Raw genomic sequence first — 18,877 nt, forward strand, 5'->3', positions numbered from 1 at the left:
ACTTGGACCCCCATAAACATTGCAAACATACTAATAAGCAAATTCAGTGCAAATTTAACCCCAGAGGCAACTCTCCATAGCTCATCTATCCCCAAGGCTGTCAGACCCCAATCATCCTTAAAGAACATGCACTTAAGGTACTCTCTAAAACTAAAAATACATCCTCCATGGGGCCTGAAAATATAACTGGCTATTTAATAAACAGCACAGAACAGGCCCTAGCAGATCTATTCCTAAACTATTTAACCTCGGTTTAGCCACTGGCTTTGGCCCTGATGTTTGGTATGCAGGAATGGGGATGCTTATCCATACAGAGGCCCCACTACTGACCCCCGTAACTATAGGCTCATCAGCAAAGAGTCTTATTTGCAATTCCATGGAACATTTCAAAGCTTTAAATATTATAACTGCCCTGACAAACTATGACATTAAAAATCTCACTAGACTAGACACACAACAGTCTGACTTTGTAAAGAGAAATCCTATCTGATGAATGTGGTCAACTTCTTTGAGAGGTTAACAAATGCCGTTAAACAGCAGACATGCTGTCCACACAGCATACCTTGACTTGACAGATGCATTTGACACCATCCTCCATGCTTTCATCTTTAGTAAGCTAAATATCTTTCAAACAGATCCCTATGTGGTAAGACAGATAGCAAATTGGCTAATGGGCAGAACCCACACAGTGCAGTTTTCAAGGGCATCATCACACAGTATAAAGGTAACCAGTGCTGCGCCATAAGGTGCTGTACTGGGACCCCTTTTTGTTTAGCATTTACTTTTCTGATTGCCAAGCCATGAACCAAGAACTTTGGCTTTTATGGGCATTTGGAAGATGGGGTCATTGTCAAGTCACCACCTGACACTCAAGCCCTTAAGCAAGAACTTATATAAATAATCCCAAAAATACCAGAACCAACAATCTAAAGTAATCATACCAAACCAACTCCCCAGCTCACAACTGTCAGGATCACTTTAATATATAATTACTAAGACTCAGAAACATTCTTCTCTCTGCCTAAAAACAGCAATGACCTCTTTCAGACAAATATCCATAATCTTTATACTCATTCTAAAAAGTAACAAAGAACCCAACCCAGGCCCAACAACTCCCTTTCCTCAGCATCAGAGCTACTCTCTTCTTGTTCTGGCCTGTACATTCTTCAATGCCCAAATCAGAAACAAGCATGACCACATGAGTGCTTTTATGTCCCAAGCGTACCACTCAACTGTACAGATTTTCACCTCATATTTTTGTTGTGTTCCTCCTAAAATCTGTATTTTCCTGGCAAATAGTTGAGGATTGAGGTCATTAAATAATGACAAACATTTGAGTTTAAGACTCCACATCCTTCAAAACATTCATGCTAATGCAAAATCTATTATTATATCAACTTTCTAAGTTTATAAGAGCAATGTTTAAAATCTGTCCCTATTTGTCCCCCTATCATTTTAGGGTTTGTCCAGATATTCTGCTCTAAGAGGTTGAGAGGTATGGTCCCAAGACAACTCAGATATTCTAGCAGTCACAGAATCCTGGGACAACTTCCAACACTGTCTAACTTCCTACAAATGTGTCCATGATGCCTGAACTAGAAGATCAGGTGGGGGGGGGGGCTCTCTAATACTCTCTAATTTTGTACAAAAATAACCTAAACCCAAAAGCCATTGTCCAAGGAAGCAACTCCTCAGACTTCAGTCCTAACTGGATTTTCCTAAAATTTCCAGCTCATGAAGGCAAACCACTACTGATCACTACAGCCTATCTACCAGCCCCTGCTTCCCTAAATAAATTAAAATCACTTGTAATTAGCATAATTAATAACTGTCCCAAAAATAATGACAATCATTCTAGGTGACATCAGTCTTAATTATCTTGGCCCTCTTTCATCTGGCATAGGTACTTTCCTAACAGACCTAGGTCTCCTTCATCTCATATAAGAATCAACAATACCTAAACAGGTCTTTACCTCTTTAGTTCACAGGTTAAGATCTTTACTTCTTCCAAACATTTCACACTTGAAATGATTATTAAGAACATACCAAACTCCATCTCCAACATAAACATTCTGTCACCATCACTAAAAAACACTGCCCAATCAACTTTACAAATGTCAACCATCCTATAAAACTTCCACAAACATTGGCAAACTCAGAACTTTTCTCATGACCTACAAATTGAACCATATACTTTCTTACATGACCCTAATTCAGTAGCTGCACGCCTAATCAACTTTCTACTCCAGCTGCAAGACAAATTCTTTCCCCTTATCCACAGGCTTTATAAATCCACCAAACTGAATGAATATCCACTGAATTCCAATATCTTTTAACTCTAAGGGATAGAGCATGGCAAAAATAGAAATAAACCCCCTCAAATGACAACTGCACGTACTTTATAGTCTTATGTAACCTAGCCAAGAAGTCTATCAGACGCCACAAAAAGAAATCTAAAAACAAACAAAATTACCCTCTTACATTCCCACAAACACTTTTCATACAGGAATAAAAACATCCTCATGATACCCTGTGTACAGACACTATTCATTCTAACAGCATATGTTGATTCATTACAAACTTGCCTCTCTGTGAGCATCACTGTATCACCCTATAAAATGCCAAATGGCTGCCCATAAAACAAAGCTCTAACCTACATTTAGGATCCAAACTCTACAGACATTTACCCCCCACCCCCCCCTTGTAGCCTGACTTCATGAAAAACCCTCCTCATACAATCCGAGACAGAACTGACAAGCTACACCGATTCTCATTACTCCAAGTACCCCACAGCACTGCACATGCTCTGTCACACCAACTCTCATTATATACAGTATTTTTTATATGGAATTCTTCTGAAATATTCTATTATTGCTTACATTTCTGTATTTTTGTTTGTGAAATCTATTTTACCCTAGCTGATCCAGCAATTGTTCAGTACTCATCAGTACACTACCTTGGAAAACAAACAAATAAATAAATCTTTACCAACAGATAAATACAACTTGGTGGAGAAATATGTTCATTACATAAGCCCTTCTCTTCCTCTGTAATAGACCCCCACTACATATTGAGCAGTGTGACATATTAGCTTTCTTCAAATGGGAACTGGATGATTAGATGGGTATACACAAATTCACCATTGCTTGGACAGGCCTCATCCTCCAAGAAAGAAGGGGATTGGTCTGTGGGTGAGTACTGGCAAAGCATAAATAGTCGTATGACTCAGTTGTCTAGTAATTCATATTATCTATTGCTCAATCCATTCATATTGTCAGTCATTTCCACACACAAGGAAATCCCCAGTTTCCCTTCAAAACTAAAGGGCATCAACCTTGTTATACATCCCATGATTTTATCATTGTTACTTACTTCAGTCACTTATGTACTGCAAGACATATGTAGCATTAACTATCCCTATCCACTGTGCAAATTTTGAAGCCATTTATTACTATACACTACAGGCTTCCCTTTTCTATTCATATTTCTGGGATGTTCTTAGTGCCATCTGGCTCCTTGTGCTAGCACAACATGCAAATAAATTGGTGTTTATAGTACTCTGAACAACATTGCCATCCATTCACTGCTTACATATCCCTTCCTTTTGCACCCATTCAATAAATGTACCCTTGTATCCCCTGCCCTGAATCAGCACTACCAGCTACAACACATGCTGTCAGCTCTCCACTACCATACTTCCTTACATAGACTCTTTTGGCTGCACAGGGTAGCATCCATTTTAGAGACATGACCATTACACATTGTAAAGCCTACGCTACCCATGAACGTCATATACATATATTTTTACCTATGTGGCATGTGTGACATTTGCAGCTGATTCTGGTTGTGCTTTACTACATGGCCAATGTGGTTCTGGACTATTCAGGGACTTACATCTTTGACTGTGTGGTAGATGTTCTTTGAAAGATAGCCCATTTATGTAGTGCTGCTGAGGGTGGTTGGGGAGTTTGTTCTGTACCACCATCATCTGTTTTCTGTCCCAACCACATCCATTTCTGCTATTTACCCAAGTAATCTGTAAGCCACTGTTGTAGCTTTCACCCATTCATAGAACACCTTTGAGTAGGGGCATTCATGACACTTCAAAAGCTCTTGCCTTTTGCAGGATGTGTGAATGTATGGATGGATGTTATTGTTAACCACTTTATCTCCAATCGCTATCTGAAGTGCTCAACAGCTGAAGTGTATCTGCTTTTTCTGTGGCTACTGTCTGAGCTACAATCATTGATTGGAACTGTGCTATTAAAAAACTTTGACGCTCCACCAGTAATAGACTTACCCTCACTATACATGTCTTGCACCACGGTGATATAAAGTACAACTGCAAGTTGTCAGAACTTTTTCAAATGATTTAAGAATGTCATTTGATCTTGATAAATATGCAAAAGTAACCTTTAAAGCAGGAAAACATCAGTTTATAACAAGAATGTGATATAAAAGAACTTGAGCAAGAGGAAGTGCATAAATATTTGGGAACTGATGAAGGATCAACAATAAAACATGAACAAATGTGAATAAAATAAGGAATACTTCAGAAGACTTAAATTAATCCTGAAAATAGCATCATTGACATCTAGAAACAAAATTCAGGCTATAAACCAATTTGGTCTTCCTATCCTAACTTACAGTTTTGGAGTAATTGACTGGCCCCAAAACGTGTTGGATAGATTAGATAGGAACATAAGAAGGATGCTTCATGCTCACTAAATAATTCATAAAAATCAGTGTATACCAAGATTATATATTCCCTGTTCTGAAGGAGGGATGGGCCTCCTTAAAATTGATTACAGGTATACATCTGCAATCGTGGGACTTCACACATATCTGCTGACCTCACAAGACCCAAATGTAGTGAAAGAATAATAAATCTAAGATGACTTTCTGCTTAATCTAGCAGAAGCATATCGGCATCAAGCAGAAATGGAAATCAAACCAGAAGTAGAGAAAAATCAAGCAGCAACTGAATGTGCCAAAAAACAAAAGAAAGAATATAAGGTGAAGGACCAGATGAGAAGGCAAGAAATGTGCAAAATGCATAAATATAGTTGCAAGTGAAGAAAACTTCTGGAAGAACCTTATGTTGATCAGGAATGAAGGCAGGAATGGTTAAGGAAAAGCAAATTCAAACCAAGAGATGAAAGGTTAATATTGGCGGCCCAAGACAGTGGGCTACATGAACGCTGGTTTACAAAGTCCATTGAACATGTGGGAGAAACAGAAAAATGCAGGTTTGGGAAAACCGAATTGAAGACAGTCACACACCTCATTGCTGTTTGTGATATACTAATGGCAGAAGGACTGTATACTGAAAGGCATAATAATGTGGCAAGACTGTTGCACTGGGGATTGTGCAAACATTATGGCACTGAAGTGGCTGAAAAACACTGGAAACATGATGAAGTTTACATCCCATGGGATCACCCATTACCATCAGTTTAAAAGATAGATGCTAGAAAAACAGATATAGTGGGGTCCATGAAAAGAAGAGAAAAGTAGCAATGATCATTGAAATCACTACACCCAGTGACTACAGTGTCTTGCATACAGACAGACACAAAGTCATAAAGTATCAGGATCTACAGGCAGAAACAAGAGCAATGTGGAAGAAAGATACCCAGACAGTTCCAATATTAGTAGGAGCAACGAGTCTTATAAAAAAAAATCTACAATAGTGTTTAGATATGTTACCAGTACATGTAACCCCATACAAATTGCAGAAGGAGTCATTATTGGGTACACTGCAGATGCTGCAAAGAGCACATCTGGCTTACATCAAAGATTAAAAAACACAAAAAGAAAAATCTAGCAAAGCTATACTTTCCACTGTGTGATACCTTAAACCTCTTGTATCAGAGGCAACATGGGATATATGCAAATTACCCTTTTACTCATTGTTTTAGCTTACATCAAAGATCGAAGCAATACTCATTTCATGAACTTTAATTGTTCTTTGACTTAGGAATGGGGTCCATTCCCGTCATGGTATTAGAAACTCAAAAGATTTGGAGAAATTAAGAAAGATAGAAAAGGTTAATAATGGTGGTCCAGGATAGAAGGCTACACACACATTGTTGTACAACATCGATTGAAAGAGTGGAAGAAATAGACAGATGCAAGTTCTGTAAAACAAAGAACTGGAAACAGTTGCACATCTTGTTACTAGATGTGATACACTCATGGCAGAGGGCTTGTATACTAAAAGGCATAGTAATGTGGCAAGACAGTTGCATCAGGAATGGTGTGAACACTACAATTTAGAAGTAGCTGGGAAGCATTGAAAACATGAAGCACAAAGCATTATAGAGAATGATGATCTGCATGTCTTCCCCGCGGTTGGGTGGGCGTTCAAAAGACATGTGTAAATGGGCATGCCTTCGTTGAAGGTTGAACGTCGAGCTGGCACCTCAGCGTTCATGAAAATCTACTGTCAATCATTAGCGGACCGGAGTTCCGCTGTGGCGACCCCTAACCGGGAAAAGCCGAAAGACAAACAACAAAAACAACATGATGTTTATATCACATGGGATCGACCATAATCAACAGTTCAAAAAATGGATGCGAGAAAACAAGCTAAAGTAGTCCATGAAAAAGGACAAAAGTAGCACTGATCATTGAAATGGTTATACCCAGTGATTACAGTGTATTAAGTACAGAGGGATACAAAATCATAAAATATCAGGATTTGGAGGCAGAAACGAGAGCAATGTGGAAGAAAGATACTTACACGGTTCCAATAGTAGCAGGAACAATGCATATAATAATAATAAAAATAAATAATTTAAGTTTGTAGTTAGATATGATACCAGTGCATATAACCCTGTATGAATTACATCAGGAGACTCTCCTGGACACATTGCAGGTGCTGAGAAGAGTACTCTTGGCTAACATCAAACATTGAAACAGTGGTAATTTTGTGAACTCTAATTGTCCCGTGACTTAGGAATGGGGTCCATTCTCTACATGGCATTAGAAACCCAAAAGACTTGGAGAAATTAAAATGATATAATAATTTACTAACAGAGAAAATCATGGACTCTTACAGATGCGTTCCATTCCTAAGTATCGTTTTTTTCAGTTCTGTATTTACTGTTACTAAATAATTAATATTTACAAAAGCACGCTTCTCTACCTGATGGGAGAATAAATCTCACAAAGGGCTCCATAAGCTTGTTTGTGTTAAATGAAGAGTCGTCTGATATGTGGATTCAAAGTTTAACATCTTGATGTGTTGATTGCCCATTGTTTAGTTTTGTACAGCTGATGTACTGTGGGGCTGTCCCATGTTTAACACAATTAGAAGGAAGACACAACTAAATAAACAGGTTGATCAAAGAATTTTGCATCTGCCATTTATCTTTGTACTTTACTTGCTATTGAATGTGCTCTATTAGGTAGCTTATGGGTGGACAAGTGCAAAATGAATGCCTACTCACTGCCTTAGCTGAAAGGCTGAAAACTAGAACTGCAAATTGTTACATTTAGCACAATAGGTTGGACAACTGGATGTCATAAAATGATAAAATATTTACTAGATGTAATAAGGCACCAGTAACAACTGTAAGGCTAAAATTTAAGTAAGAAGCTGTTGCTTTTTTTTTAGTTTGCTGGTCAGTAAAATATAATGAAATGTTCAGTCTGTCTCCAGCCTTCACCTGTAATCTCCTTTTAAACAGAGCTAAAATAATAATCTCTCTTACCTCACACCTTCACACCAAAGCTAACTAGTGTAGTCTTGAAGAAAAATACATTTTCTGCAACATTGGTACACTTTTTACTAAGGGGCCTATAATATTAATTGCACTGCATAACTATCTAATGGCTACTACCTTAACATAAAGCATAATTCATTAATGGGTTGTAGGATACGACATTAAAGACAAAAATCCGCTGATACTGGTACATTCAGTGGGAGATCAATGTCTTCCTATAATGAGCACCAGATTTCTGAAGTAATTTATTTTTTGGAACTGTCACGAACAATATGTGCTCATCCTAAGGGGATGTACGTACACAAAATTCACAAGTATACTGTACAGTACCATGCACTACAATCCCCTCACAACCTTAATACTAAATTTATAGTTTTAAAATGCCCACCACCTGGTTCTTCATCCAGTGCCCCCTCTCCTTATCTGTATACAAAAGTTACAATATCTACGACAAATATCACTGAAGCATTTCTGTCCTGTTCAGAACACTAAATAAATGAAGATAAATGAGACTTAGTTTGTACTACTACCCACTATGCACACCTACATTTTTATAGTATAATCTCCAGTTGTCTGTCATTAGAATGTCTCCAACAATGCAACACTAAATCTTATTAGATGCAAGATGACATTCTTACAAAATCACAAAGCAACCAGCTGATTTAGTGATATAAGAATCCACAGACTGTTTTTTTTTCATGGTTCATGAGTTCATGGATAAATACTAAGCTATAAGTCTGAGGACTGTTGCAAGGCTAGTCAATAACCAGAGGTCAGAATCAAACCCTGTACTTTCCACCTGTGAGGTAATGACCATAACCATTATATTAACCCCTTTCAATACCTTGTCTACAAAAATAAGTCCTTTTAGATGACAACCGCCTCAGTCATAGAAAACATCATTAACCTCACTTACCTTAAAATAAAGGGCACAACTTTCTTCAATGTAGATTATAAAATGTTCAGGTCATTCTTTGAAACAGGTTGAAATCATTCCTGCATAAATAAATGTACATGGATTAACATGGGTTTAGACACATGATTTTGATTATTCACATTAAGCACCATATTTTTAATAAACTTTTAAAGATGTAATAAATGAGTTTTCCATTTTAAGAGTAAACACTTGAAAGACCAAGTCACCTTGGAGTGACTGAGTGCTGTGTGGAGGTAAAAAAAAAAATGTTTAAAGAGTGGGTTAGAAATCAAAACAAGTTTGTTGACTTATACAGAAAAATCTGGATGAAAATGAATTTCTACTTACAGGAAGGAAATGGAACATAAAACATATTAGAATATAGCTTCTTCTATTAAATAATTTAGGGTAAATTTAAAAGAACATGGTAAAAGTAAATTTGCCTTTCAAGCTTTTCTATGGAACACAGATTTTATTTAGTTATAAAAATATATGCATGCTCATATTATGTACAGTAGATATAAAAAAGTTTACACACCCCTGTTAAAATGCCAGGTTTTTGAGATAGAAAAAAAATGAGACCACAATAAATAATTTCAAAACTTTTCCCACCTTTAATGTGACCTATAACCTGTACAATTCAATTGAAAAACAAACAAATCTGTTAGGGGAAAAATATAAAAAATAAAAAAACATACAATAAGCTGGTTACATAAGTGTGCACACCCTTAAACTAATACTTTGTTGAAGCACCTTTTGATTTAATTACAGCATGCATGTTCTCCCCATGGTCGAGTGACATTTAAAGACATGCAGGTAGGTGCATGCATGAATGGATGTGCCTTTGTTGCAGGTTGGGTGTCGGGCTGGCACCGTAAAAATCTACTGCCAATCATATGCAGACCGGCATTCTGCTATGGTGACCCCTAACCGGGAAAAAACGAAAGACATTACTATTTAATCTTCTTGGGTACATACCTGCCATCAATTAAAAAGACTGATTAATCCCAGATAAAGTTCAGCTGTCCTAGTAGGACTTTCTTGACATTTACTTAGTTGCCTGCTACAGCAAAAGCCATGGTTCACAGAAAGCTTACAAAGCATCAAAGTGATCTCATTGTTGAAAGGTATCAGTCAGGAGAAGGGTTAAAACAAATTTCCACAGCAATGGATATACCATGGAATACAGTGAAGACAGTCATCAAAAAGTGGAGAAAATATGGGAAAAGAGTGATGTTGCAAAGAACTGGATGTCCCTCTAAATATGATGAAAAGACAAGATGACAACTGGTCAGGGAGGCTGCCAAGAGACCTATAGCAAGGAGCTGCAGGATTTTCTGTCAAGTACTGGTTGCGTACTACATGTGACAACAATCTCCCGTATTCTCCGTATGTCTGGGCTATGGGGTAGGGTTGCAAGATGGAAGCATTTTCTTACACAGAAAAACATCCAGGCCTGGCTAAAATTTGCAAAACAATTTATTTTTATTTATTTATTTTAAATACAAAAATAGAAAGGTTCTATAGCAGTAAAATATTTGTGGCAAGAGTAGAGCACCTGTCACAATACATCACTTCTCCCAGAAGCATGTGGGAAAATGTGTTATGGTCTGATGAGACCAAGGTTGAACTTTTTGGCCACTATTCCAAAAGGTACATTTGTCACAAAAACAACACTTCGCATCACCAAAAGAATACCATCCCCACGGTGAGGCATGGTGGTGGCAGTATCATGCTTTGTGTTTGCTTTTCTTCAGTTGGACCTGGGGCTTTAGTCAAGGTGGAGGGAATTATGAACAATTCCAAATACCAGTCACTTTTGGCCCAAAACCTTCAGGCATCTGCTAGAAAGCTGAAGATGAAGAGGAATTTCACCTTTCAACATGACAATTATCCCAAGCATACATCCAAATCAACAAAAGAATGGCTTCACCAGAAGAAAATTAAAGTTTTTGAATGGGCCAGCCAGAGCCCAGACCTAAATCCAATAGAAAATCTGTGGGCTGACCTGAAGAGGGCTGTGCACAAGAGATGCCCTCACAATCTGACAGATTTGGAGCGCTTTTGCAAGGAAGATTGGGTAAATATTGTGAAGTCAAGATATGCCATGCTGATAGATTCCTACCCACCTAGACTGAATGCTGTAATTAAATTAAAAGGTGCTTCAACAAAGTATTAGTTTAAGGGTGTGCACACTTATGCAACCAGTTTATTGCAAGTTTTTTATTTTTTATATTTTTCCCCTAACAGATTTGTTTGTTTTTCAATTGAATTGTACAGGTTATAGGTTACATTAAAGATGGGAAAAGTTTTGAAATGATTTATTGTGGTCTCATTTTTTTATATTACAAAAACCTGTCATTTTAACAGGGGTGTTTAAACTTTTTATATCCACTGTAGATGATAGTGCTGGCTTGTTTAATATCTACTGAATCTGGCCAAAAATGCAGTCATTCAGATTTATTCTGAAAAATAAATTTCCCATAAAATGCAAAATATCTATTTTTGTACCTGTATTAAGAAAAGGATTGAGCAAGGAATTAAAGATCCATCACTTTGTTGCCACCATTGTCAAAAATCTTTGAGAAGTACCTGGCCAGTCATCTATGGGATCATCTTAAATTAGATCATCTTTTTGGATAATTTTCAGTGCCGTATAAGGAACTTTAGATCAACTACAACAGCCTTACCGTCAGTGTTACATGAGCTATGCAATGTTTGCAACAGCCTAACTGACAGTGTTGCAGGACGTATACAATGCATATGATGACTTTTTGACTTATGTGGCCTCATATTTTGATTTTTGTAAGATATTTATATTGATTCGTCTATGGGTCATTTATTCCTTTTTCTGGTATTAAATACCATTATAAAGGTAGAGCTGACTTCAAAGATAGTCATTTACAGTTGTAAACACTGATGTTAAATGCAAAATTGTTTTAATGTTTGAAATCAGATATTTGCAAAGGTACAAATCTGGGCTGCTGAACATATTCTGAAAATAAATGTATCTAAAATAGTGTGTACATCCATAATATGTCCAGTCCCAAAGATTGCTGTAGGAAGAGATGGCATCAGTGTTGATTGGGTAGACTATATCCTATATAAGTATGATTTTAGACAATTAGTTGAAGCATGATTTTCTTATTAGACAGCTATGTACATCACAGATGACATTTGGTCTGCAACATAAAAACAAGTTTGTCAAACAATTTTATGGTATTAAGAAAGTCATTTTAATATCTCTATTTGACTGTACTATTATAGTCTTTTCTGACTGTAATAAACTTATTTTGCAAAAAATTAAAGGTCCTTTATCATTCTAATTTTAGAATTATGACAGGCTTAAAATATGAAATTCATCACTGTGATTTGTATAAATCCTTGGGAGCACTATTGTTTGCCACTGGACAGTTGATCAACAAACAGAACCATAAAATAAAAAGAATCACTGGGTGTCCTGTCATGAATATTATGTTTTATACACTTTCTTATTCTTCTCCAAGCTTACATGATCTTGACGTTGGGCCATATGTATGCATACAAACGTGTGTATATGTATATATATATATATATATATATATATATATATATATCATTGCATTTCTTTATATCATCGATGAACTTTTATCAACAGAAAATACATCTGAAATGTTTATTGGCGATCACAAGCATCTAACAAAAAAAAACAGAGCTAAAATAATTTTAAATGTAAATGAATGTCTTACATTTGTGATCACTTAAGAAAAACAAAAACATTGATATAATGTGGGATCTTCTCAACCCCTCCCCCCCACTGTCCACATACACAACAGGAAATTAAATATACCAGCTCCATGATCGCATAACTGTGGAGTATGAAGATAACTTCCGAAATTATTTTACAGTCACACTGTTGCAGTTTGACTGTAATATAATTTGAACACTGCGACCACTGATGAAATTTACCAAAAACTGCGGCACCAGATAAATACATCCCAAAACCAATCACACCTATATATCTGAGCAAATATTGCTTAGTCAAGATGTGCCATGCTGATAGATTCCTACCCAAGAAGACTGAATGCTGTTAATTAAATCAAAAGGTGCTTCAACAAAGTATTAGTTTAAGGGTGAGGACATTTGTGGACAAAGCTTATAGTACTTTTTTTTTTAATATTTTTCCCCTAACAGATTTGTTTGCTTTTCAATTGAATTGTACAGGTTATAGGTCACATTAAAGGTGGGAAAAGTTTTGAAATTATTTATTGTGGTCTTATTTTTTTATATCACAAAAACCTGGCATTTTAACAGGGGTGTGTGCACTTTTTATATCTACTGTATGCCAGGAAAGAGCACTACAGATGCGATGTTTGCTCTGAGAGTGTTGACGGAGAAGTAGAGAGAAGGTCAGAAGGAGTTGCATTGTGTCTTTGCGGACATAGAGAAAGCATATGACAGGGTGCCTAGAGAGGAGTTGTGGTATTGTATGAGAAAGTTGGGAGTGGCAGAGAAGTATGTAAGAGTGGTATAGGATATGTACAAGGGTAGTGTGACAGTGGTAAGATCTGCCGTGGGAGTGACAGATGCATTTAAGGTGGAGTTGGGATTACATCAAGGATCAGATCTGAGCCCTTTCTTATTTTCACTGGTGATGGACAGGTTGACAGATGAGATCAGACAGGAGTCCCCGTGGACTATGATGTTTGCAGATGACATTGTGATATGTAATGAGAGTAGGGAACAGATTGAGGAGACCCTAGAGAGATGGAGATATGCTCTAGAAAGGAGAGGAATGAAGGTCAGCTGGACTAAGGCAGAATATATGTGTCTGAATGAAAGGGAGGATAGAGGAATGGTGAGGATGCAGGGAGTAGAGTTGGTGAAGGTGGATGAGTTTAAATACTTGGGATCAACAGTTCTGAGTAATGGTGAGTGTGGAAGAGAGGTGAAGAAGAGAGTACAGGCAGGGTGGAGTGGGTGGAGAAGAGTGTCAGGAGTGATTTGTGACAGACGAATACCAGTAAGAGTGAAAGGGAAGTCTACAAAAGGGTAGTGAAACCAGCTATGTTATATGGGTTGGAGACAGCGGCATTGACAAAAAGGCAGGAGTCAGAGCTGGATGTGGCAGAGTTAAAGATATTAAAATTTGCACTGGGTGTAACAAGGGTAGACAGGATTAGGAATAAGTATATTAGAGGGTCAACCCAGGTTGGACAGTTTGGAGACAAAGCCAGATAGGTGAGATTGCATTGGTTTGGACATGTGCTGAGGTGGGATGCTGGGTATATTGGGAAAAGGATGCTAAGGATGAAGCTGCCAGGTAAGAGGAAAAGAGAAAGGCCAAAGATAAAGTTTATGGATGTTGTCAGAGAGGACTTGCAGGTGGTTGGTGTGACAGAGCAAGATGCAGAGGACAGGAAGAAATAGAAACAGGTGATCCGCTGTGGTGACCCCTAACCAGGAAAAGCCAAAAGAAGAAGATATATATATATATATATATATATATATATATATATATATATATATATATATATACATATATACATATGTGTGTGTGTGTGTGTGTGTGTGTGTGTGTGTGTGTACATATATACATTTTTCAGGCCAACTCTGAGTGCAAATGACACACAAGTGTTTAAATGGATTAACAAACAATTGCTTATACTGTAAAATAACAAATGATCAAATGAATATGCTGAAAATTATATAATGTTATAGCAATAAACATTACTGGGTATATATTATATACAACAAGGGAGAAAAAGACAGAGCTCAGAGCACAAAAATGTCTTAAATATTAAAATAGAATTGGGATCCTTCCCCAATGTCATGACTGGCAAACTGTTCCACCTTGACTTAAAACGATTAGTCCTTCTTTCTTTTAGCTACAAACTTACTATCAAGCTTTTACATATATATATATATATATATATATATATATATATATATATATATATATATATATATATATATATATATATATATATGTGTGTGTGTGTGTATTTATATATATATATATATATATATATATATATATTTATTTCCCCAAAACTAAATTTTATAAAATGTGATCTGAAGAAGACCTGAACAAAGACTTGAGACAAAAGAACTTTATCCTACAATCCTTATTACATTGGAGGTTCTGGCTTGGTTGGAGTTTTCATTTAGTTTTTTTCTGATTGTTTTTTCATTGTGACCTTCTAACTCTTTGTTTTAACATTCAGGATATAGGAATTATGCAGATGGACTCAACCACCTGTGCGGCAGATTATTGATAGGAAACTGTGTGGCAGGTTATTGTGTGTGTGTGTGTGTGTGTGTGTGTGTGTGTGTGTGTGTGTGTGTGTATATATATATACACACACACACACACACACACACACACACACACACACACACGCACACACACAGTTCAGAAGTGGTGAGGCTTGCTCCCATGAATCGGATGCCGGGGACTTGCCCCTCTGCAAAAAATGTTTGTATTTTGTGACCTTGAGAGTACTACTGTTTTAACTAGCAACCTCCCAAGGTTTTAGATGTTTTGCATTCTAGTAATCATATGTTGATTAAATGAGACATGATTATTTGTAGTGAACCCTTATGTCTTTATCTGAGCCAAATTTTGAGAACAGGGTTAAAATATATTTAGATTATTCTTTCCAAGATGGCTACACATTGAGCAACAGCTTAATTTCAGTTCTCCCAAAAAGGAAACTGATATAGAATGATCAGTAATTCTGTCTGCTTTAGTAAAATTCAGTTACACACTATTGAGTATCATGTCTGGATGCCAGAAAAGAAGAAACTTCTTCAGTCTGTAAGAAAATTAGCTAGAAAAGGTGAAGAGAAAACACTGACTGGGAAGAATCATACAGCAGTTCAGCAAAAAGCAGATCAAACTCTCCAGCTTGGTACAACAGATGGGTTCCAGTAATTTAGAGGAAAAAAATAAGTCAAATGTGCTCAGAGCCAATTAAAATAAACAAAACATTAAAAGTGTATATCAACCCAAATAACGAAAGGCTGAAAAATGGTAGAAGCTTTAAACAGCTATTCAGATGAAATGATAAAACTGCTCAAATCAGAGGCCAAATGAAGTAAAGGCTGGCGGAATATGAAACAGTTCAAGAAAAGCTGTTTTAAAAATGGTGGAGTTAGGGGACAGAGCACATAGAAAAATGAGATTTTCTGTTGTACCAGATAAACTGAAAGACCAGACTATTAAATTTCTGAAAGTACAGCCAAGTAACTGGACTGGTATTCCACAGCAGGATTTTTTAAATGAAAAGGCACATTGTGTGAATGCTCCAAACTGAGCCATAAGAAAGCAGCCGAGACCTGTATTAGTAAAGATGCAATCATACCAGCAGAAAGAGTTAATCCTGGAAAGACTGTCATCAAAAAGAGAAATTGTTGAGTCTAAAAAATTGGAGGCAGTGCAGTGTTTGTAGAAAATGATTTTTCATTGTATTCCATGCAGAAGAGAGACTACTTTATCCCAGTAATCAGGGAATGTCATAAGGCAGGTGCAAGATTCAAGCTCCAGTGCCTGTATGTGTTCAGAATATTTTTTTTTTCTGAAGGATGAAGTAGCACAATTTGTCTGACAAGGGGTGAGCCATCAAACAGAAAAGAACTCTGCTTCTAATTCTTCTGATAAATAAGACTCATAGATAAACTTCACCAGTGAAACCTTTTCCAGTGTTCCAAGGGAAAATGCTTGAGAGACAGAAAAAAGCACAGGTGTTGACAAAATGAATTGGGAGTTCCTTGGACTTGAACCAGAGTCTGGTGTTGGGAAATGGAGATGAACAAGAAGAAGACCAGCAACACTGGAATTATTAAATAAATGTGAGGCAATAAAGTACCGATCACATTTGCAAAATATGACTTTACAAGAAAAAAGTGGCTGAGGAAGCCTGGATTGTTGTTGACCTTGTTAAACTTGGGGGACAGACAGGCATATATCCCACTTCATGTCATTAATGTTTGTAAAGACACTAAAAGGAACTTAAAAGAGAAAAGGGGAAAAGAAATTAAGTAAAATAATTTTTGTTCTTGACACTATTTGTGTAAAACATGTTATGATATCAAATGCATGTTCTCTAGTAAAGCATTTTTAGAGATTGTTGTACGTGATAAAGATACTAAAGTAAACAGGTATTTTTTTTTCTTTTTTAATTTTAAGAAATGTAGGCATTATAATGTTAAAAGAGAAGAAATGCAGGAAAGAAGCACATTTAAGTCAATAAGTTGTAGTTGTGGGGTGCAGGCCGGGGTATAGAATTGCACTGATTATAATACAGGTGGAACTGAAATGTTTTATTTTACTTTTGCATAGTCAAATATCTGAAATTAATGCCTTTGATATAATCTAATGACAAGTTTACAAAAATAAAATAAAATTATAAGACCATAGTTTTCTTTACACAGAGAAGGTTGCTCTACATTTTGTTCTTATGTTTTCATATTAACAAGATAACTAAAGGTGAAGGCAATAAATCAAGGGTTCTGGTCATTGTTTATTAAGAAAACAATAAAATTAAAAGGTGCAATGTCAAGCAGCTCAGTAAAAAATAAAGTTTGAAATTATTGGAAGTGAATAAAAGCAACATTTTTGATAACTAAACATATTCATGCATTTAGTAGAACAATGTATAACTAAGTTTTATTTAAATATAGTCAGTTTGATTTTTCTTAAGGCTAAAAGTCAATGTTTTCTGAATGTATACAAGTTGTTTTTCAATCTGGGAGGAGAATAAAGATAAGACAAGAACAGACACAATTAGTGTAAGAAGTAGGAGAAGATGCTTTGACATGAAGAACATTAAGTTTAAGTTAATTAATGCCTGTGGTGCAGCTCTTAATCTGGGAAAACTGTTCCTACCAGGTGGTTAAAGTTTCATTTTTTGAAGATGAATATAGTTTTGTTTGAGTATTTTAAGTTACTAGATTGGGGGAATGTTCTTTTTTTTGTTTTTTTGAGGGTTTTCATTAAAACTAAAAGTCTTGTAAAATGTGTCATAGGTTCAAATGGAGTGGATAAGAAACAACTGTATAAAGAGTCAACCTGCCAAACATTAGTGGGTGTGTGTAACACAAAAGCTGGAAATAAACATTTAAAAAAAGCTGTAATATATAATATGTGGGAATAACAATTTCTTATCCTAATGATTACACTAAGCATATTATTTTGAGACATGAATGGACTTCACAGGTATAGATAAAAAGGTAAGAGTACAGAATTATATTAAGAAATGCAGAATACAAATAGAGACAAATTTAGAAAGAAGTGAGCATACAAAATTGATAAATAAAGGATTTCAGGATGGATATTCAACAGAATATCAGGGATAAAGGAAAGGAGAGTATTTATACTAATTGCTAGGAGCTCCAATAGTTTAAGAAGAAGAAAAATAGTAATGATAGATTTGTGATAGCAAATGGATACTGGCAAGGGAGGAGGATTATACTGGCATGTATTTATATTCTCCTTAGAAGTGCTATTAAGGAGTTAAGAAAATGTTGGGAGAAATAATCAGCTTTCAGCAGGGAATGTTACTTATAGGTGAGGACTGGAATTTGATTTGCATCAGTGAGGTTGTTTCTGGGAAACCTAAAAGGGAAATATAACAAAAGACAGTCGATTTCTGCAGAAATGTGTGAAAATATTTGGTATGCAAGACATGAATTCATTAGTAGGACACTGGTGCTTCTCCACCTACCTGTTAAAAAGAGAGGAATTTAAGGAATGGGCAGTGAAAATTATTCAAAACATATTAGGGAAGAAATACATTTCTTCAGAAGATATAGCTAAATTGTGGGATAAAAATGAAAGTGGAGTTTAAAGATGTGGTAAAAATAAAAGAAAAAGAGATATTGTTAAGAAATAACAAGGGGCTAACAAAGGTTAAAGTAGTGCAAAATAAGGTGAATCTCAGAACAACAGGATGCACAACCGCAGAGTGCTAAAGGGAGTATCTAGATAACATGAATGAGTTTAGAAAGGATTGGTGTAAAGCAACTGTTTTTTTCCGAAATATTTTAATTCATTTTATAACACAATAAATTAACAGTATAGTAACAAGAAAAAACAAATAAACTACATGCAATGTCTATAACAACTAAAAAAAGCAATATACAAAGGAAAACACTTAATATTTCTCTAACAGATTATACAATTTTGCCCTAACAATTAAATGATGAGTTGTGTTGTTAGTCCTTGCTTTTATAGTAGCAATCTCATTCT

The 18,877-nt window shown here is 36.0% G+C and overlaps 1 long non-coding RNA gene across 1 annotated transcript in view; it reads right to left on the minus strand.

Annotated features, from left to right (window-relative positions):
* The window catches only part of LOC122791838, a 478,486-nt gene that overhangs the window by 334,034 nt on the left and 125,575 nt on the right, over nt 1-18,877 (minus strand). The window contains exon 2 of the long non-coding RNA XR_006363208.1: nt 8,647-8,726. This is a non-coding gene — a long non-coding RNA (uncharacterized LOC122791838). The remainder of the gene's footprint in view (nt 1-8,646; nt 8,727-18,877) is intronic.

This window comes from Protopterus annectens, chromosome 17.part0 (assembly GCF_019279795.1).
Source record: "Protopterus annectens isolate FY-2018-M chromosome 17.part0, PAN1.0, whole genome shotgun sequence".
Taxonomy (NCBI): Eukaryota; Metazoa; Chordata; order Ceratodontiformes; family Protopteridae; genus Protopterus; species Protopterus annectens.